We start from the raw sequence: 15,518 nt of genomic DNA, 5'->3' as shown, positions 1-15,518 counted from the left end.
CTGTTGTTGACAGCGGCATTTTAAAAGGCAGCGTGGCGCTCTGGGGCTCACCGGCGTCACGAAATTTGCTATAAACCTAATGTTGAAAATTCTTTCTTATTTTCTTGGGATTTTGCGGCTGCGAACATTTACGTCGATGTTTTCCACGCAGTCTCGATGGCCCTAAGCGCATGTGTGTGTGATCAGAAGCCTAGAAATATATTGCTTATGTTAGAATCTTGGTATTTGGTCTATGTGCTCATCCGATTTATTAATAAGGGAAAAATTATAATCTGCAGTTACTTGCTATTGGTGATACCTACGGCCGTTGCTGGATGTTTTGCCGCCCTAGGCGAGAACAGAAAAATAGTACCCCCACTTTTTTACTACTATCGGTCTCCCAGCTACCTCCCCGCCCCCCCCCCCCTTTCCCATTCCACCACCTCTAACATCCTATGGCACAGTAATTCAAATTTCCTTGTATACTTTCAGGCATTAAACTAAGGGATCCAAAAGACCTCATTTTCTAAGGACAGTCCTCAATTTCCAAGCTTTGACCTCTGTTGTGTCTAGACAAGACAGGGCGAGGAAGCCGAAAGGGCACGCGCTTAATTCACGCAGGCTTGCTTAGGTCTGAAACAGGATACGTAATGAATGCTATAAAGAAAAGTACGTAGCTGCTGGAATACTTAACTTTAATCCATCATTTGTATACAGCATTCTTGATGATACAAGTGAGACTCTCTCTAGAAATGGTTAATGGCGCCTTGCTAGGTCGTAGCCATGGACTTAGCTGAAGGCTATTCTAACTATCTCTCGGCAAATGAGAGAAAGGCTTCGTCAGTGTAGTCGCTAGCAAAGTCGTCGTACAACTGGGCGAGTCCTAGTACGTCTCTCAAGACCTCCCGTGTGGTGGCGCTCGGTCTGCGATCACTGACAGTGGCGACACGCGGGTCCGACATGTACTAATGGACCGCGGCCGATTTAAAGCTACCACCTAGCAAGTGTGGTGTCTGGCGGTGACACCACAACCTCAGTTCCGTTAAAACTGATTAAACTGATTGAGAACAATAAATGTCCTCAGTTGACTACGAAGTCTTTCGCGACGGAGTCCTTGCATAAAAAGTTCTTGCAGTCAGTTTTACCCCTGACGAAGATGACGGAGGTAGTCATCGAAAGCTTGGGATTTTATCCAAATTTGACGCGGCAAGTAAACCGAGAATTTTTTATGCAATGTCCTCAGTTGTTATTTTTTGTCTTCAGTTTTTGAAATTTCCCAGAATAATTGAAATAGGAAGATGTGCTGAACTTTTTAAACTGGAACTCAGTTGAGTACACCAGTAAAACCAAATTTTGCTTCAACTATTTAGTCTACTTAATTGCAAGAAAATAGACTAATTAGGTGTGGAACTATTTTCTGGTGCGAATGAATTTTTATTTGAATTTAGAAATCATGCTATCCTAATGGGAGACATACCGAAGCATCAAACAAGGTCGTTTCTACGATGTTATCACACCTGCTGAATTTTATTGAAACTAATCAGTCAACAACTTCATCAGATTTTTCGATGATCTAATTTGTAATTTCATCATGAAACACAATATCAATGCTATTAATGATATCTGTTTCAAGGTTCAAGATTGAGAATGGTTCTAAGATTTCTAATAGTGAACGAACCAGTGTTTAAAGCAGAAAAATGTCCTATCGCACATTGCTTGTGAAATTGAAACCGACAGCGAAGGGTAGTATGCAGCATGACATTGCAGTAAGCACTAATATGATTGTAAATTAAACTATGACAACAGATTGCAGTCACAATATACACAATTTCTACAGTTATGTCCCGTGGATAAACAAGCCATGACGCTCTATTATTATTTGCGTATACGTCAAAATTTAAGAAAATGACAGATAATTTGTTTTAATAAATGACGTCGTAGTTCTTTTCTCGTGCTGCGAGTCTCAGACTCTCAGAGACAGACTTAGAGATACCAACTCATTTTTATGTATGGGTATGATGAAGTGCACTTTCCTTTCACTCCTTTTAGATATGTTTAAAGAGAAGTACAAAACATAGCTTGTGAATACGAGATCGATTATTCACATAAAATAATATTATAACTAAAACTATCAGCTAAGCCACTCAATAGAACTGACGCTTGACATGATCTGCAGAGACAAAAACAAAAACAGGAACCGGGGGAGGTATGGCAACAAGTCGCAACATGATCGGAAGCCAGCACATCTGCCCCGCTCCAGCGCTCGACCAAAGATGAGTCGAGGTTGTTCTCGTTTCCTACTCACTCTATCGCATCCCCCCCCCCCCCCCAGCCCCGCCGCCTCGCCCCTCACATTTAGCCAGTGGATAGTTAGTCAAAAACTGCAAACAGATCAAGCAAGAGGACGGGAGGATGATATAGTGAACTGTGGAAAAAAAGAAGCAAAATAGAAACAGTGAACGGTTCACATTAAAGATGTAGAATATCGAGTGAATACGAGTAGGACGGCGTCGTGAGTACGTGGTCATGCTGTTGGACTGCGAAGGGGGCAGTTTCTAATGAGTCGGCCTTTGACTGTGGTGGGGCGTGCACGCCTTGTTTGTGTCTCGCCCGTTTTGCTGCTTGCGAGCAAGCGCGCGTTTGTTTACTTCCGCGTAGCGGCCGTCTCAGAGTGCGACTTCATCGACCATCAGGGCGTTCTCTTACCGCCAAGCCACAATTAAATTAACTTTTCCTTTTGGATCACGAACGACCGAAGGCGTATGAAGGAGAACGTTTTATACGGACTAAAATATGTCTCCTGCAACAAGATGTTCTCGGAATTCATTTTTAGATCCTCAGTACTACTGTGTACATAAAACTGGCAAATGACTGTCGTGGTTGATCATGATGGTTCTGGCTTCCGAACGTTGGGGGTTTTCGAACTCCCGTTTGAGCTACCGTCGGACGTTGTGGTGGCCGCCTTCGTACCTTACGGCAACGTCGTCAGTGAAACTTCCTGGCAGATTAAAACTGTGTGCCGGACCGAGACTCGAACTCGGGACCTGTGCCTTTCGCAGGCAAGTGCTCTACCATCTGAGCTACCCAAGCACGACTCGCGCCCCGTCCTCACAGCTTTACTTCTGCCAGTACCTCGTCTCCTAGCTGTGAGGACGGGGCGTGAGTCGTGCTTGGGTATCTCAGATGGTAGAGCACTTGTCCTCGAAAGGCAGAGGTCCCGAGTTCGAGTCTCGGTCCGGCACATAGTTTTAATCTGGCTGGAAGTTTTATATCAGCGCACACTCCGCTGCAGAGTGAAAATATCATTCTGGAACATCGTCAGTCACTGCTGATACGTGGAAGACGTTCGAAACATACCGTGTTCTCAGTGGTGTCCGTCAGATAAAAACTGAAATACGGAAACACGTGCCTTCCTATAAAATACATCATATTTATGCCAGTGACTGACTGTAACACTTTCTTTATTACAAGATTGCAATTGAGGTCTTGAAAAAAAAGAAAAAAAAGAAAACAATGTGCCTTCTTACTTGGTCATTGCCGGCTGCAGGGCTGTCGTGATGTACAATGGCCAGCCGCGCACTTGTTTAGGTTGTGGCCCGGAAGACCATGTCCATTCTGAATGACATGGACTGGTTCAAACGCCGACCGGAGACGTCACTCTTCCTGCGGCGCCCAGTGTTACCTCTATCTAACGGTGCTGCCTGCTGCGCCCCTTCTGAATCAGGCGTCGATTCCTCTCGACGACGCGTTGGACGTTTTGCCTGTCTCTCTTACACTCCTGCCGGAGGCAATACAAACGAACGATGACCGTCTGTACGACCCCATGTTTGATGGTCATGGAGCTCTACCGATCTCCGGTTTTCTGCCATCTGGCCACATGTCGGACGACAGCCGCCAGCCATCCGACACGGAACAGCATGTTAGCATGTCGCCGAGAAAATGGAAGAGACAGCGCCGTACCCGTTTCGATGACCGCCTCTGTCGGAAGTGCGCACAGGATGAAGACCCTGGTAATGGTGGTGTGCTGTCTTCTGACGCCCTGACAACTGACGACGCGACGTCCTGCCCGACCTCCATCTGAAGTCAGCGTCCACCTCCGGGCACCGACCTTCCCCGCCTGCGTCTGATGCGGTTGCTTCCCTTTCTGTGTCTGACGCTACCTGGACGTCGATGCTGAGGATGGACATTCTGGAGGGGTACAGAACGATGGAACCGTCTTGGTGGGGTAGGCTCCTTCCCTGTCACAGTGATCTGCCCTTCCGCAGGGGTTTAACAGGAAGTTCGCTGCTCTTCCCCTGTGTCTGAATCGCCCGTCCTGGCGATTGCAGCTTTTCAGACTTATCTCGAAGCCTCGGTCAATGTCAATACCATTCGCGTACGCCACAAACTGGCTTTTCCCCATGACATGCTGTATGCTGTAGAAATTGACGTTGCTCTCTTTCAGGAGATAAACATTGCAACTTTCTGTGCTCCCCATGGTTTTACAGTACATGTCTGTCATGATTCCCCTACTGGTAGTGGGGTGGCGATCCTTTTACGTGACGGTATCCTCACTGATGCAGTTACTTATCTCCCTGACACCTGAGGCATGGCTCTCACATTTAGTGGCGTCACCATCTGGTTCGGATCGCCACAGTGAACGTTTCATCTTCTTCTCAGAGATAGTCACACCTCTTTTCCTGGGTCGGCAGGATGCACTGATCGTGGGAGGCAATTTCAGCTGTACCCAGGCACCCAAAGACCCTCTACCACGTCACCTTACGTGAGCAGCGCTAGCGATAATTCTCTGGCACCTCAGCCTTGTGGATTCTTGGGAGCATGTTCATGGCGATCGTGCGGGGTTTACCCATTTCCAGCCGCTTCGATCGCGTTTACATCGCCCGCGATATTGCCAGTCGGGTGCAGGCTGCTGAGGTCTGGCCAATTGCGTCCTATATATCTGCGCCATCAATCTCTGCAGCCAAAGGGTGTGGCGCGGGCGTGAACACGATCGACCTTACTACACCCGTCTGCTGGCAGCCCATCGAGACCACGTGGACAGCCTGTCGTCGACGCCGTGATGCCTATCAGTATGCCCTGTCTTGGTGGGTGCTCTGCGTGAAACCTGCCTGAATGGTTACGGAAGGGATGTTGCGGCTTGGCGGCGACTAACTCAGGAATTCTAATTCACCATTCTCCGAGAATGTACCATGATGTCGTATTCGCCAGAGCGCTAGGCGATGGTGAATCGTGCCAAGGCGCAACTCACTCCCTCTCTCGCCGCCACCTTGAAGGAACTATAGTCAGGGTACGCACAAACGACGGTTTAATGCATGAGCGTCCATCTACGTATCATGCCATAGCGGAACGACGTCACCTTCGGAGAACTTTGATTAATGTTCTTACCACCGATGATGGGCGGCGTTACGACGCCCAAAGTCATATAAGGCCTGCCCTCCATTAACATTATGTTATGCTGTACTCCGAACAACGTCATCACGCTTCCAACATTACAGCCGTCTTCAGACTCTCCTTTGGCTCGATTCTAATGGGTGCGACGATGGATCTGCTTACTGATGTCACAGAGGACAGAGTCCATGATGCAATCCAGGCGGGTTGTACGAACAGGTCGCCTGGCCCTGAGGGCCTTCCACATGAGATTTATCGGACATTTCGTCCCCTTCTGGCGCCAGTGTGAATGGAAATTTGTCAGGACGTTATGTCACTTTTCGTGCCGATTTCAGACAGTTTCCTCGATGACAATAAAATTCTTCTGGGTTTGAAGCCGCATTGTTATCTGTAAAATTCCGACGTTTCGGCGACTGTTTCAAGGAGCCTTCCTCTGGGTGTATTGCTAACTGCTGAACGACCACTAGTTTGGATACTTATATACTATGGAGGAGTACTATCATTGGATGTGAGGGTGAGGAGGAAGGGAATTAGTTCATTTTCTTGGTCTTTGCATTGCAAATAAAAGACATTCTGGGCTCGACGAAAGATTCAATTGACAAGTTTCAGGCCGCCGGCGTTTATGAAATCGGGTGCGAATGTGGACTGGTGTATGTAGGTGGGACTGGGGGACCAATAAGCACAAGGTTATCGGAAAACGAGAGATATATCCACCTCAAACAATACAAGAAATCGGCGGTGGCAGAACATCAGGAACAGTGCAGGATGAAGATCGAATTTCGAGAGGCCCGCGTACTGGCGAAACAGCCGTTTAGTTTGAGGAGGAAGATTAGAGAGGCTATAGAAATAGCCACGCGACCCGACAATATGAATAGAGAAGACGGATACCGACTTCCAGCGTCTTGGCTGCCAGCTGTAACAGCTTTGCGGAAGGACAGCTCTCGCAGAGCAACAGGCGCGAGGTAGGCCACAGCGGTGGAGGGTACACAGAGCGCTGACGCGGCCCAGTCGATACTAGGCAGTTAGTGGACAACGCTACGCCGTTGTCGTCGCTCAGTCTCCTATTCGCCGATTTCCACCAATGGAAAGCAGCAAAGGAAACTCCAATGGAAATGACAACACGCAATGCAAAGACCAATAAATTGAACTAATACCCTTCCTCCTCACCCTGACACCCAATGACAGCATTCCTCCTTAGTACATAAATATCCAAACTAGTGCTCATTCAGCAGTTAGCAATACACCCTGAGGAAGGCGCCTTGCATCAGTCACCGAAACGTCGGAATTTTATAGATGACAGCGTGGCCTCAAACCCAGAAGATTTTTATTGACTGTGAAGACGCAAGCGGAAGCCTACGTTTACAGTTTCTTCGATGGTTACCTCATTCCCATGCACACCTTCGGGGTAACTCGCGGATATGCCATTACCGCCCCTTGACGTTATTCAACAGCGACACAAAGATCTTTACCCGGCTGTTGGTTGCACAGCTTAAGCGGACAGCTCGGTACGTGGTTTCCCCCGATCAAACTTCTTTCGGAGGTCCAAGTAACAACTGCACTCCCCTCTGTCGCTATCGGGACATAACCGCTCTTGCTCACGCTCGACGTATGCCTGGCAGCTCTTGACTTCAGCCAGGCTTTCGGTCGGGTAGCTCATGACTATCTGGAAGGGCTGCTCCGCGGTATGGGATACCCTGATACTACCTTCGACGTCGTGAAGCGTCCGTGGAGCTGTGTCTCGTGTACTACACAAAGCTCATCTCACTCCTCCCATCCCGATCCGTCGGTCAGTGCGTCAAGGCTGCCCGCTCTCTGCACTGTTGTATGCTTTCGCCATTGAACCGTTGCTCTGTGGTCTCCGTCAACGCCCCTCTGGAATGCCTCTCGGGGACCATGTATTCAGCTGTACTGCTTACGCACACGATCTCGCCATCTTTTGTCATAGCGGTGCTGAGGTCGGGAAGTCACTGGCATGGGCTACCATCTCCGCCGAAGCTTCTGGTAGCTGTTTCAACGTCGGCAGATGGAGAGTCATGGCGTGTAGCTGATACTGTCCGATGCTTAGGACTCGATTTCTCAAGTGATCTGCGGCGCACGATTGCCCTCAACAGTCGGCGCTCTTAGATCACCGTTTACGAGTACCCGATCTTCTGCAACGGACACAATATGTAAATCTATATTTGGCGTCACGTATCCCCCACGTTCCTATTCCGCCATCCTTGGCCCGCCGCATGGTAGCGGCATTGGGTTCATTTGGTTGCTACGGCTTCTGCTCGAGATAGGAGACCCTCACCCTCCCGTGGTGAAGGGCCGATTTAAGTCTGTATCATGTGCCTGAGAGGGCGATAGCCGTTTTCATTGACTCTCACGTGGCGTTGTGGGGACATTGTCGTACGTGCCTTACCAGCCTATGTCTGGAGGCCCTTGCATCATACTCTCAGCATCCATCCCTCTTTCGGATGTCCCGCCGCCCTTCTTTTACTTCCGCCACTTTTTCCTCCACCTGAACTACGTCCCTACTGCGATAATGTCAAGATCTATGGCTTTCTTCAGCAGCACAAGTCACCGAATGTGGTTGAGGCGGAGTATCCCCACATTGTCTGGCGTGCCGTTTGGCGATGTGTGAGCGCTTCCTGTCTTGACACTGACGTCCAGTCTGTATGGTACCTTATTGTCAGTGGGAAGCATGTATGCCGGTCACGCCTTCGCAGGATTCACCTCGCAGACACGCCGTTGTGTGTCGCCTCAGATGTTTTGGACACAGACGAGAATCGATTGATGTGCAGATCGGCTCTTGGTGCGACAGATGTTGTCCCTAATTACCCGTACGACTCCTCATCAAATACCTACTCAACTGCTCCTCTTTCCGGACTCCCAATACTTCCCGCAAGCGAAGATGAACTCTGTGAAGTGGAATAGTGCACACGCGACTCACTACTTGTTTTCTCATGGCGAGAAAGGTATTTTTGGCAGTTCCGTAATGAACGCCATTCTGCAGTTGTCTGCAATCCAAAATACAGACACTTTCTCTCCACTTTCCTCTGCAGTGTCTGCCTTAACCCAGCCCAGATCTGCGGTGATCCTATCATGAAGAGTTGATACCTGCCTCTTCCACACTTAAAACCTACCGGGTGATCAAAAAAAAAAATGGCTCTGAGCACTATGGGACTTAACTTCTAAGGTCATCAGTCCCCTAGAACTTAGAACTACTTAAACCGAACTAACCTAAGGACATCACACACATCCATGCCCGAGGCAGGATTCGAACCTGCGACCGTAGCGATCACGCGGTTCCAGACTGAAGCGCCTAGAACCGCACGGCCACATCGGCCGGCGTGATCAAAAAGTCAGTATAAATTTGAAAACTTAATAAACCACGGAATAATGTAGATAGAGTGTTTTATTAGAACAAAAAAAAATAAAGTTCACAAAATGTTCACTTTCAGTGAAGCTGTATTATCAGAATGGGGAATGTGCTAGTTCAGAGTTACGATCCAATCGCCATAGGAAGGGGATTCGAAAGGGTAAAGGTCCGTTGACAAATGCAGCTGTGGTGAGAATGATTTCGAAGTTCGAAGCCACGGGTTATTTAGACGATAGGCCCCGTCGTGGCCGACCGAGCACAAGGCGTAATGCTGCTGAGACAGTTCAGGAAGAAATGGAGACTGTAGCGGGTATGTCTATGCACGGGGAAGTCAGCGCTCGTGAACTCTCACGTCGCACCGGCATTCCATACACTACTGTTTGGTTTGCACTGAGGCGTACCCTCCGATGCTATCCGTACAAAATCCATCGGCATCATGAACTGTTACCTGGCGATTTAGTGAAGCGGAGGGCATTTGCGGTGTGGGCGTTTCAAAAGATGGCGGAAGATGACGATTGGTTGAGAAACGTGTTGTGGACCGACGAAGCTCATTTCACGCTCCGAGGGTCTGTCAACGCCCACAACTGCAGAATTTGGGCTACCGAAAATCCTAGAACTGTCGTGGAAACTCCATTGCACGACGAGAAAGTCACGGTATGGGTTGGATTTACCACATCTACCGTTATCGGACCTTTTTTCTTCGAGGAAATGCGTGATTCTGGTTTTGTAACTGCTACCGTGACGGGTGAGAGGTACGCCGATATGTTACAGAATCGCATCATCCCCAGCCTGGCTGATAAACACCTGATGAAACGTACGATGTTTATGCTGGATGGCGTTCCACCACATATTGCTAGACGCGCTATAGATCTCTTGCGCGCGTCGTTTGGTGATGATCGTGTGCTCAGCCGCCACTTTCGTCATGCTTGGCCTCCCAGGTCCACAGACTTCAGTCCGTGCGATTATTGGCTTTGGGGTTACCTGAAGTCGCAAGTGTATCGTGATCGACCGACATCTCTAGGGATGCTGAAAGACAACATCCGACGCCAATGCCTCACCATAACTTCGGACATGCTTTACAGTGCTGTTCACAACATTATTCCTCGACTACAGCTATTGTTGAGGAATGATGGTGGACATATTGAGCATTTCCTGTAAAGAACATCATCTTTTCTTGTCTTACTTTGTTATGCTAATTATTGCTATTCTGGTCAGATGAAGCGCCATCTGCCAGACATTTTTTGAACTGTTTTATTTTTTTGTTTCTAATAAAACCCCATGTCATTCCAAGCATATGTGTCAATTTGTACCTCTCTATCTACATTATTCAGTGATTTACTCAGTTTTCAAATTTATACTGACTTTTTGATCACCCGGTATATATTCTCTGGTTATCGGAATGTTCTTCTCGGAAAAACTATATGTAGATAGGCTCAAAAAAGGAAAATAAGTTAATAAACCGTTAATGTTCATTGTACCCTTACTCCGCGTTCCTTATGCTTTTCTGGGTTACTGGGGGTGGGAATTGGACATAGTGTCCAAGCCTCAGGTTGCTACGACCTCTGCCCACTCTGACCACACCTCTCCCTTTGGGCGCCAGGAAGGTTCCTATATATATATAAAAGGGGACGTCCGGTTTCAAATCTCTCCCGTGTTCCATATTTTTTTCACAAAATTATGAAATGTCCGTGAGGTCATTGACGTGTCTATGCGCTGTATTCAAATTTGTGTCTTTGTCGTGGTGTAACATCCGTTTGTAACAGCGAGATGTAAGGAACGGACCTCCAAACGTATGTATGTCCTATATATTCTACACAAGTCTCTCATATAATGACTCTTGCGCTCCGTTTGGGAAGTTTTGACTCTTGAATTCCTTTCTTGTAACATAGCTCATACCCGTTTATTTATTGTTTTCATTTCTGTGAGAGGTCTATGTGATATCTCGTCTGCTGTCACTTTTCATAACATTTACTTGCGATAGTAATATATTCTTACCACACGATTCATATTCTAAAAGCTATGTATAGTATGACAATTGTCAAGACTGCTGAAGGAGAACAGACAGTTCATAATTTTGTGAGAAAAAAAAGGCACGTGGGAAGCTTGATTGAACACTGGTCTCCCAATTTGCAATCCGACACCGTGACCACACAACCACATCCCCGTGGTTCTTATGATTCGTTCGATGTTGCACATCATGAGCTTGGACCGTTCACTGTTTCTATTTTGCTTCTTTTTCCACAGTTCAGTACATCTGTGTTCAGCGTTCCACGTGCTATCCACTGTGCCATTTTACCACTAAATCTGAGGGGGCTGAGGTGGGAAGTTTCCTTAGTCAGTAGTGGCTGCTTCATTTTTTGGGTAGGTAGTGGCAACGTGATTACTTTCGTCAAAGTAAGTGAAAACTTATTAATTAAGTGTGACGTATGATTTTGAAAACAATTCAGTGTTTAAATTTTCCTCTTTTTCATTTTTTCTCATTTGCTCAACTTTTTTCCTCGTTTAATTCGAAATTTATTTCTTCCGTCCTTTGTCGTCCCTAAAATTTTTCCACTTTACGTGGCCTCGTAGGCTTGTCTTACGGTAGAAACGGCACTAGTAACATAAGATACCTGGACTGCACTAGCAGTTTATCCAGTGTGTAGTCTAAGCATTCTCCACATCGCTAGAAGATAGCAACGATGATTTCCCTGAAGAACTTCCCACACAAAGTGCACCCGTACCATACGAAAACAAAGAGCTATTGTCTCGTTGTAGGTGAAACTGGGAAAATGTGAAGTCGTTTCTATAGAGCTTTCAGAGAGTACAATTCTGTTTTTCACTTACAGGAGAAATTTATTAAAAAATTACAGAAACGTTAGTACAGCATATCACTTAGAAAACATAAGAATTATTTGTCGATCATTGTATGTAGATATTACAGTTACCTTTATTGACTGCGATGTCATAGATGATGCACCTGACATGTTTAAAAAATTCACAGTTAATGAATGGTTTAACAGCAAAGATTATGTGATATTAAGAAAAAAATATTTTGATGTTTCCGCTTGTATGAACTATGGAGAATTTGATACAGTTGCGACTCTAGAAGAGGCCGTTAACGAAAGCTAATGTTATGGTGAAAGGCCCAGAGGCAGCTATTACGACGGCTGAAGAAAGGAATATTAGGATTTACGTCTCGTCGACAGTGGTAATTAGAGACGGAGCTCATGCTCGAATAATGGAAGGGTGGAGAAAGAAATCGTCCATCCCCTTTTAAAAGAAATCATCCCGGCTTTCGCATTAATGATTTAAGGAAATTTTACCATTGGGTTACCACGCAAACGTGGTGGTGGAAGGAATTTTAATCACCGGTATTTGGCAAGCTGGGGTTGAGGAAGTTGTGGAATCCATTTCTTGATCGGCAGACTGTTCGGAAACCGACTAATCCCAGCCTTGCCTAGCCTTTAATTTCACCCAAAATAGTGCACTTACAACATTTAAGTGACGTAGACATTCACTATTACAATGCATCTCACAATCACGATAATCCGTCGTATCATTTGGTATCGATGTAATGGTGACATGACAGACGAAACTTTCACTTCGAGGCTTAGGTACGGTCTAGCAATGCTCCTTTCATTTTTTTATGAGTTCAGTGAGTAACACATTTACAAAAACGGCCTGATCGGAATTGTTAAGGCTAAGCATGTTGGCTTGTAAGTCAGGGGAATGTGAGGGGCATTTAAGCTGTAAGGAATCTGCGTTCCTTTGCAGTGACCACCTCTCTAGAAGAACTGTCAATCTAAGTGCAGATTTTAGGTGATTTTGTCACACGTGTCCATAGGAAATTCGGTCTCGTTTCCCATATACGCCTCAGAATCGCAAGAGATAAACAGTCTCAATACGTCATTCACATACAGGAAACAAAAATTTCCTACCGCTTATGGCGCAACGAAGTGCGCTCTGCCAGACACCAAAAATAATTTCCCAAATCTGCATTGACATCAGAATACACATGATATTCTAGCCATTTTAAGTAAGCTGCCGTGAATTACATGGCAGAAGTTACCGCCATTGTATCACACATTAAGCTTTCTTTCCGTACCAATCGCATAAGAAGCAAAAAAGCGTCTGACTCACTGTAATTCGTCTAATCTTTCTAATGTTACAGAACTCGGGCTGTACCACAGTGGATTTTGTCCTGATCACAGATATATAGTAATGTGTTCTGCATAATATGTTATATATGCACGTTAATTATGACTTTTTTAGTGTCCCGAACCAAAATCGGTAAAAACAAAACCCTTATATGATAACTTCGTTCTCCGTTTGTCTCTCTTCCTGTCCGACTGTTAAAAACACTATTTCTCAGAAACATGTAGACGTATCGGGTTGAAATTTGTGTCACGTACTAAGATCTATGGTCTATTGACGTTGTAAAACACTAAAGCCTCTAAGTCGATGCAATCAGATATTGCCATCTATGTCACATTTTAATACTTGCAAACCCACTCAGCACAACCTATAGGATCCTTCCCCTTGCCCTTGAATCATCAAATTTGGCAAAAATGTAGGTATCACAGTCTAGCTAAACTGTTAAATTTAGAAAACTGAAAAGCTGTAACTATACCACATCCCACAACCAAATTTTTTTGTCATTTGTTATTATCAGGATATCTGTCTGTCAGTTCGTCTTTTAAGATCCCTTTTTCTCAGGAATGGTGAGACATATCACACTGCAATTTGTCACATCGTAAGGTCTATGATCCCTTGTAGAAAACTGGAACTTCTAAGTCAGTGCCCTCAAAAGGTATGGCCATTCGTGACAAATCTTTTGATACTTGCAAAATCACTCCTCAAAACCTGTAGGGTGCTTACCGTTGGCCTAGAATTAGGAAATCTGGCAAAAAGGGAGTGTTTCACAGTACAACTAGAGGAAAGAATTTGTTAATTGTAAATTTTTAATTATATGAACAGAATTTTTTATTTATTTATTATCTATGTGTCGTTCGTCCGCCCGTTGAGGTGTCTTTTTCTCAGGAACGAGTAGATGGATCAACATGAAATTTATGTCACATAATTAGGTCTATAGGCTCTTGGCAGTATAATGAACGGAAACGTCTAAGTCACTGTATCCAAAAGATACGGCTGTTTACGTCAAATATTTTGATATTCGCAAACTCACTCATCAAAACCTGGAGGGTACTTCCTGTCGACCTAGAGTCATGTCGTTTTGCAAGAAGCAAGGTTTCACGGTACATGTAAAGGAAAAAATCCGAAAATGGTTAATTTTTAATTAGATCACAAGAAAAAATATTTATTTTTCATTCATTATCCGACATCATGCTTGAAATTAAAACAATCAGTAGTTGCGCATTCAGGCTGACTAGATCGCAGGGGTAAAAGCCAACCATCAGGCACGGATTGAATTTATTGCTCGTATGACGCGTTTTGGAATTTAACTGTCATCAGCTATCCAGGAGCTTTTGCTGCATGGCATTTCACATACAACTTGAAACGCTATATCTACGTACAGCATTCGCTCCTGGATATCTCTGAATGACTCTACGTCACATTTAAGTTATTGAAATTAAAACATTCTCTAATTTCCTAGAACCTCTAGGGTCGATAGATTGCCAGTATCAGTGACGGTAACAGTCGAAAATGGTCGATATTCTTGATTCCCGGAATGGATGAACTGTCAATATGCATAATTAAGTTTGTTCGGAACCCTCAGTGCACAAGTCCTGCTCGCATCTGGCCACTTGTTTACAGCAGTAATTATTTAATATAAAATTACGATATGCTTGTTTTTTCTTGTTGCATAAGCGACGCAGAGATCGAACGACAGCTGGTGGCTGTTGTTCGCGGCACGGAAATTTCACGTCGCCGGATTAAATCACCATCTAGTAGACCACTGTCTAAGCTCAATGCCGAGCCAAATCTCCTGTACTTTTATTGCTACAAAAAAGGTAATATTGTTGTTACTGTTACTATCAATTACGTACTGGCCATGATACAGTCAGTAAATGTATTTATGTGTTTTACATTACTAGAAGTTCTTGATTATGTGGTATTATTTTGTACTCTGTGGTGATAAATGAACGTAACTGAAGTATTTGTGATGAGAAACAATTATATGAATTGTGGTTATCTTTGGAAGTATGTGCGAGGAGGAGAAGGAGATTAGTGTTGAACGTCCCGTTGAAAACTTTTCGAATGATCCATCCCAGCATTTCATCTACCTTAAGTGATTTAGGGAAAATACGGAAAACCTAAATCAGGATGGCCAGACGCGGATTTGAATCGTCGTCCTCCCGCATACGAGCCAAATGTACTAACCACTGCTCTACCCGGCCCTGTGAAGTATGTTTGAGAAGTTATTCTGAACTACATCTTTTTGAATGACATACAAAACAAATTTGACAACCAAGCATGTAGGAAAGTGAGGTAAACAACGATATCTTTGGTTGTACAACAGGTCGAAGCAGTACGTTTCAACTCATAATAATCCTTTTACTATTTGAATGTGAATGAAAAGTATTTAAGTTCATTTAGCTGAAAATAGCTACGAAGTACGTCAAAGTAGAGAATGTTAAAGTTCATCTTGCAATGATAGCCCAAAATCGAGAGATCCAATGTATTTACCTGAGAGCAATGTTAAGCAAAATCGCTGGTTGTCGAAGCAACCCAGAAATAAGCAACTACTACGACGACTTTAATCCGTATTTTTAACAAGAAGTCACAATTATTTCTCGCCCCAAGAAATACCTGTTAAGCAACACATAGAAATAAGTATTGGTGT

Source organism: Schistocerca cancellata, chromosome 3 (genome assembly GCF_023864275.1).
Source record: "Schistocerca cancellata isolate TAMUIC-IGC-003103 chromosome 3, iqSchCanc2.1, whole genome shotgun sequence".
Classification (NCBI taxonomy): Eukaryota; Metazoa; Arthropoda; class Insecta; order Orthoptera; family Acrididae; genus Schistocerca; species Schistocerca cancellata.
This window is presented reverse-complemented; position numbering follows the sequence as displayed.